At 32.6% G+C, this 7,646-nt stretch overlaps 1 protein-coding gene across 1 annotated transcript in view; it reads right to left on the bottom strand.

The window, feature by feature from the left end:
- The window catches only part of LOC128179103 (limbic system-associated membrane protein-like), a 38,923-nt gene extending 34,393 nt beyond the window's left edge, over positions 1-4,530 (bottom strand). The window contains exon 1 of the mRNA XM_052846601.1: positions 4,405-4,530. The gene's annotated coding sequence lies outside the window, so the exon portion shown is untranslated. The remainder of the gene's footprint in view (positions 1-4,404) is intronic.
- Between the last annotated feature and the right edge of the window lie 3,116 nt (positions 4,531-7,646).

Consider the following 7,646-nt stretch of genomic DNA (forward strand, 5'->3'; position numbering starts at 1 on the left):
GTGGATGAAACGCTGGTTTTTGCCGTTCTATCACTGATGTAATCAACTGAACAAATTAAAATTGATGATGTTTAGGTAAACATGCCAATATAAAGAATAATTATGCATTTAACAGTTACATTTTAATTGAATTAATGACCGCAGTTTATTTTTTTTAACAATGATCAATACGCTTCAGAACCTGTTGAAAGAAAACAATCCGACGATATTGCAAACAAGAATTAACAAGTTATTAAATCTTAATTCAAAACAATTGGTTTCAATATTCAGTGTTGATAAATGACCCCAAAGTAAATGTTCAAACCAAGTCGAACTGACATAGCAGACATTTTCCACGATTTTTGACATCTGTTGACAATTCCCACACACGCAGATTCCTATGACACTAACGCCCTATTTTTATATTATGACATGTGCGCATAATTATGTATTCGTCAAGTAAACGAACATGCTTAGCAGCAGGTCTGTAGCTCCTGTTTAGAAAAAAATGGGATGGACGACCTCGAAACTACAGTTTCGTTAAAAATTTGCATTTATAGGGCATAAAAAATGGGCTAATAAATATCCGAATACATTCTGTAAATATTTTTCATTAAAAAAAAGTCCTCAGACATTTAACTACATATATCCTTTCTTTACTAGTCTCTGATATTCTTTTAAACACCATCACTAGCCCCGCAAATTGAAGTGATGTTGTTTGTTCACATGCAAAAATGGCAACTCTTGATCTTCAAGTGAATTTTTCGAGGTCGATAAGCACGTTTATGACAAAGTCTGAGGCAAGTAATAATAGTAGTAAACTGCCTGGAGAGAATTAAATGGTACAAATTTTTGGTACAGAATTTTTGTGGAAATAAGGTCAATCAGTCCAAAACTAAATCGAATATTTAAACTACTACGGAACTGCAGCTCCCAGGTAGTCCATCCGAATTTGTTCAGACCGGAAGTTACGAACATGCTCTGTTCATCAATGGTTTGTGATCAGTTTCAAATGGATAATGTAATTTGCCAGAACTTGTCAAGTTAGAGAGATCTTTCAGGACGATCTTCAATCTCAGTAGATGCTTAGCAATTGATTAAATGCACTACAAATGTACAATTTCCTTCCCCTTTAAATCAGAATTTTCTCTATTTTAAAAAGGACATGCGTTAAAATAATACTGATAGGCGTTTTAAGTTTATATCCCCTCGCGCAAAGTGTTGGGGAGGGAATATAGTATTGCTTACTGAGTGTATATGGGTTTATGTGCTAATGTACTAAGGCTTTGGGACAAGATAGTCTTGATGAAGAAAAACTTACAATCAAAGGTCTTTGCTTACATGTACACATAATAAGTAAAATTCTATTCATTTTTTTCTTTCAAGTTATCTGTTAATTAATTCCCGAAATATCCTAGATAATAAAGCAAGTACATTTAGAGATTATAAACGAGTTTAAAAAAGAATTCAAAATAAACAAACAGACTTACATTATTTGAATATTATATGATACTACTTAGTTAATAATTTGTTGTTTTTTTTTTTCTGGTATTCTACTCTTTTCTTATTTCCTAATCGAAATGAAAAAAAAAACATCAAACGAGCCTGTTTTAAATAACATTGCATTTGAAGATCTTTAAAATGGAATTGACTTTATATTTGTAGTTTGTAAATTTGTCTAGTCTTCCATGATTTTGTCAATATTTTAGAACAGTACTGTGGAATCATTAGAATTCGTGGTGGCTCAATTCACGTGATATTCGTGGGCAGCCCCCCCCCCCCCCCCCCCACGAATTGAAATCCTCAACGAAAATAACTTCATACTGAGTTATCGTTTTTACTGAATCTGAAAACCGAAGCATCAATGAAATTACATTCCCAGGAATAAGCGAAAAATCCAAAATCCACGGATTTAAATAATTTCATAGTAATTTGAAACATGTTTTCACAATTTGATTTTTAAAACCCAGACATGACATAAGGGATCCTGACTTCAAGAATTTCACAATTTCGAGAGACGTCTTGTTCCTTGGATACTATGGGTATTCATTTTATAATTTCATTTTATAAAGAAAATTTAAGTATATTTAAATTACAACGTTTCCATCCGCTGAAATTTCTTCTATGAAATAAAGAAAATTATCGATATCTGTTAAAATGAAGCAAGAAAGTATTTTATTAATCAACAGATCGATGAATAAATTGTGAAAAAATAATTGAGATCCACATATATACATGTGTATCTTTTGGACATTTTTCACGGCATTTTAAGTCCTCAAATTAAAATAAATTGAATAAACTTTTCATTAAAAGGATTACCAACAGGTTGCACCCATGGTATTGGTAATAGTTTTCCAAAGTAACTCTAAACTGTGGATACTAAATAAACAAACTGTGTACTGTGGTTTCATTAATATTCAAGGGTATCAATTTTCGTTGTTTAAGTGAAAAACACAGTTTCAAGGATACGTAAATTCGTGGACAATGATCCTATCAATACAAAATGTTAGTAGAATTTGCTCTTCAATGAATATTTATTTTCATGGATAAACTTAAAAACGAAATCCACTAAAATTAGTATTCAACGAATATTGATGAAACCACAGTATTACATGGACTATTATATGCTGACATAAACTGACCTGAATTGACACTCTTGTTTAGAAATTTATAATCGTTTCCTCTTAATATCCTTAAAGTTTGGCGATCGTTAGTATGGTTTCATTCCGAAAAGTTTTCCTCCTATGTTTTCGAATAAAAGCGAATTGTGTAATCGAACTTGTGATATTTAATATAAACTGAATTGTCATATTCATCATTTGTCTAAGTTGTTTAAGTTATCTAGCCTTCTACCTATGATTATTATCATTTTAACAATTTTAACAATTGAAAAATGCGATTCGTCATGGTTAAGGGTAAGAAAGAGAACTCTATTTTCACTTTTCAATATACTTGGTCACAAATCAACACAACATAAAGTTTTGGAGGTATACACATATATACTTTTGTCTTTAACAACAGCGAAATTCAAAAATTTCCAGAAGTTAATGGAATAGGCATTTCTTGACACCATGCACATTTTGTACTAAATGATAGTTTCAGGCAATTGTAGGGTGCGTTTTAGAAGAGGTTGACAAACTGTTAATTTCTTAAGTCAATATATGGCCAAAATTCCAAGTTTAAAAGGGCTAAAATACCAAAAAATTATAGTAATCGAAATTTCCTGGTAATAAGCATATTTATACTTTGTGTTCTAAATACCTGACTTCCGTCCAGTAGTATAGAAGAAGGCACCCTAACAAACTATTTTATGTGTATATTCAATGTTTGGCCACGGTTCGAAGTTCAAAAAGCCAACACTGTCTAAAAATAAAGGAATTGGAATTTCTTGGTATTATGCATATCTACACATTGTGGCATAATTACCTCCGAAATTTCTCGGAATTCTGTGTAGCAATGTAAGATAAGTTGTGCTTACAAACCGTTCATTTCTATATTAAATAGGACCTACAGGGCCGAAATACTCGAAAATTATTGGAATTTCCTGATAATATACACATCTACACAATGTGTTCAAAATACCTTAATTAGTTCATGAAATTCTGTGCAGCGGTTTAAGAGTAGTTTCGCTTACTAAAACAGGATTGACCGACTGATTGACTGACAAAACATTAAATTTTAATGTTAAAAACATTATACCCCTCCCAACTAGATCAAGACACCCAAAAAACAACTTAGCCACAAAACAGGTTCAGCATTAAAGCTAGTTGAAGAACGTGAATATTGTTTGTTGTTTGAAATTGAGATATGAATGGTCATGAATTTATAATTCATACTTTAATAATTTGTTTCTTAATTTGAGGTTAGAGTAGGTTTTATAAATCTTGCATCCTTTCATAACTTAAATACATTTACTTTATTGGGTATATACTTCTCTTGAATGTTCACATTATCCGCTTAAAGCTATTTTTAGTACATATGTACATTTGTTTCATCAGTGTGCACGGCTACCTAGTCATTGCGACGTTTATGATATATGCAAGAAAATTATGTATGTCACTTTATACCTATGCATCTTTATTTGTTGTAATTGATTGTCTACTGCAACAGCGCTGGATTCCTGGAGCTATGTAGATCGTTTACATTCCGATGCCAGCTTTTGCTATTGACTGTTGTGTAAACCACGGTTTCGTATCTTGAACATCTTGGATTATTTCGTTAAAAGCAAAATGTTTTATAGATTAAAAAACTTCCTTAAAATTCATGTTTATATTATTATTCATTCTCACCTTTGCCGAGAACTAGGCGTCATATGTTATTTAATAAGTATCCCCTTTCTTACGTAAATTAATTAAGTTTGTAGGACATCGTTTGCTTGGCTATCTTAAAAATCATGCTAAAAATGTAAAGGTTATTGTTACTTACACGTTATGAAAACCTCCACCACAACTGCAATAAGTTATTCTGAAGCTTGGTGTCAAGAGTGACTTTCATCTCGCGCTGTACTGTTGCCTTGTACGACACAGGTCGGCATCACTCAGTGTATACCAGTGTATACAGTAACGTAATGCGCTTTGATTAGTCAAGCGTCATTGTACAATTATCTAATTGGATAATTCATAACACATGATTAGTTCTGAAAGCTAAATATACAAATAATCTGCCAGCAGATGGCAGATGATATGTGACGAGTTCACGAGCGCCAGAAATTCAAATGGTTCATCTAGCTTCTCTACCGAGTGTACACCAATACTACTAGTTACAAATGTATATATGAGATTGCGCACCACTATAATTGTCTTCCAACACACTAGAGACTGGAATATATGATTTCATAGTAAGTCTATGAACTTCCACACTCTTTTCCTTTTTCCCCTTGAAAATACAGCTGATGCCTCAGACCAGCATTAACACAAGATTTACTTGATGCTCACTCCTCCTAGGCACCTTATCCTACCTCTATCTATCTGGAGGTCCGTTTTGCTCTGCTTTGAATTTGTATTTTGTTTATGGATTTTTGAGATGGTTCAAGGTTTTTTATTGTCATTTTTCATTTACTTGATTGTGTTTAGCCATAATACTATATTAATGTTTTTGCCATCGATTTGTCGTAATAAATAAACCACTTTTATCATACCAAGCCTTGTCCTTTAATTAAAGTATTGCAAATAATTAAGAGCGGTATTCGGTCTGATATAAAACTCGTGCATTTTAAGCCCCCATTCTTTGGTGACCATCCTGTCAGAAATTTCAGTAATTTTAATCATGATTTTGAGGCCTCTCGAAAACCCTTAATCTAAAATTTGCACTGCATATTTCAGTCATTTTTCACAAAATAATTCTTGTATTCTATGTATTTCTCAACATGTATAAATTTTACTTCAGATAATTGATACAAGATTATAAAGTCTATTATTACAGGCCGCCAGAAGGCGGTCCGTTATTTGATATACATTTAGATATTGTAAGTGCGCTTCTGCGAGATAGTTTTATTTTTATAGAATTAATATCATGCTTATTTTTATGAATTAAAAGTAAATTTGCATGTAGAAATATGTTTTAAGCCTTTAAAAAATATTACATATTTTTTGTCTTACTCGTAAATGTAAAGTAAGTCATTGACTGGTGTTAGGCGCGTTTTTATCGAGACTATAATCTATTTGGAAAATTTCGGAGTTTTTCATTCTTTTCAAAACAATGTATCGAGATCAGTATACGGGACATCATCGTCGGAAACCCACGGCCGGTCTCGCATACGCTTACTGACCGTGGATCCTCCCATTCAACTTTTCTTGTTTTCGTAATAATTCATGAATATTCATGACGATTATTCCGCGAATGAAATCACCGCTTGCTAAAGCGAAACTCTTTAGTTTTTGGAGGTGTGAAAGCCAAATTCATGTTATGATGGCTACCCATACCGATACACAGTGTAAGTTCTGTTATTTTTGTACTTCTAAAATCGGCATCAAAGGATACCGATCCCTCTTCTCAACTCATTCCAAAGACTTTTATTCATATGTTTATGAGTTGCTCGCTATACCACATGACATTAAGGGATTTGCTTGCAATCTGTGCGCAAATAAGTTGAATCGTGTGAGAAAGTTAACGGACGACTTGAAAATAAAAGTGGACAGTATAAAGGCTGAACGACAAAAAATTGTCGAAGCGCTGAAGTCAATGCCGGGTTTGGCTGTTCAACCAACATTTATTGCCAAAAACTCAAACCGCGAAACTGGGATAAATCGAAGAGACCATACAGTCATGATACAGTGTTGTGAAACAAACTCCTACACCTAAGTCAAAGATAAAAAAGGGCCTGTTTCTTTCTCCAGGTGGCAGACAGTTTCAGGTATGTATAATTACATATAAAGGATGGTTTTATTTCACCAAACTATTAGTTTTATAATCAGATGTTAGGAGCAAAAGAGAGGGATGTTGCAACTAGCTTTTAATAGTGGGCCCTTTAACTGTTTAAGTAACATTAAATGTAAAATTAATATATTGTATTTGTATCAACAGATTGTACTGTACAGTACATGCACATACAATTCACATTAAATTCCAGTGCCTCTGCATAACATTTCTCATAAATCATGAGGTTATTTTATGTAATTTATCACATGTTTATCTCAAGATACGGTGGATATCACTCATGGGATAAATTTTTGATATTCCACTGTGTGTGCTGTTTTTTTCATGATTTGATAAAAATATGCTCAGAAATGGAATGTTTGTTAATCTTTAAGGACCTCTTTTCCGTGTTTAAAGTTGTTGACGTATTGTAGTTAATATGTTGTGCGGCCCATTATAATAATTCTTATAGGGAAAATTGAGGTTAAACAAAAGATGTGGTAAAACATGTGATAAAAAGAATCTCTCATTATTTGCGATGGTATATGATTTTTATCCAAATCGTTGTGTGTTTTCATCCCCGAGCCTTGGGATAGAAAACACACAACTCGTTGGATAAAAATCATACACCATCGCAAATCATGAGAGATCCTATATGTATACAATGGACCTGGGTTAATTCATAGGAGTCTGAACTTTTATCAGTATCAGAGCTATAAATAATACTGAATTTTCTTTTGGATGTTTAATTGGTTAAGCTTTTACTCCTGTGGTTAATTCAACAATTCAGGACTCTTAAGTTTGTTTAATATGACCATTTTACATAAACTTTTATTTTAAATAATTAAATCATCGTCGGAAACTCACGGCCAGTATCACAAACACTTACTGACAGTAAGCATATGCGAGACTGGCCGTGGGTTTCCGACGATGACGGGACATACTAAAGACCTGAAACAATACAGACCTGAATGACATGAAATTTTATGTAAAAGATATATTTCAATTTGTATGTTCTGCGACAAATAAAATGACTTTATGTGTGTATTTATTACATTTCCATGTGAAATGTGGTCGTAAAATATCATGAAATGACATCCCTATCAATCATTTACAAAAAAATATGAAAGACCTGAAAATTTGAAATGACCTGCAAATTTGAGCCGACTTGATTTCTTTTTAATTCTTTTGAGAACCTCATGCAATTAAATAACCATGGTTATCTTCATAATTTGAAGTGTAGATAAGATTTATAACTCCATCTAGGAAAAAAAATATCCGGTTTGTTTTTTACCTTTCAAATTGTGCAGTTT

Source organism: Crassostrea angulata, chromosome 3, assembly GCF_025612915.1.
Source record: "Crassostrea angulata isolate pt1a10 chromosome 3, ASM2561291v2, whole genome shotgun sequence".
Lineage (NCBI taxonomy): Eukaryota > Metazoa > Mollusca > Bivalvia > Ostreida > Ostreidae > Magallana > Magallana angulata.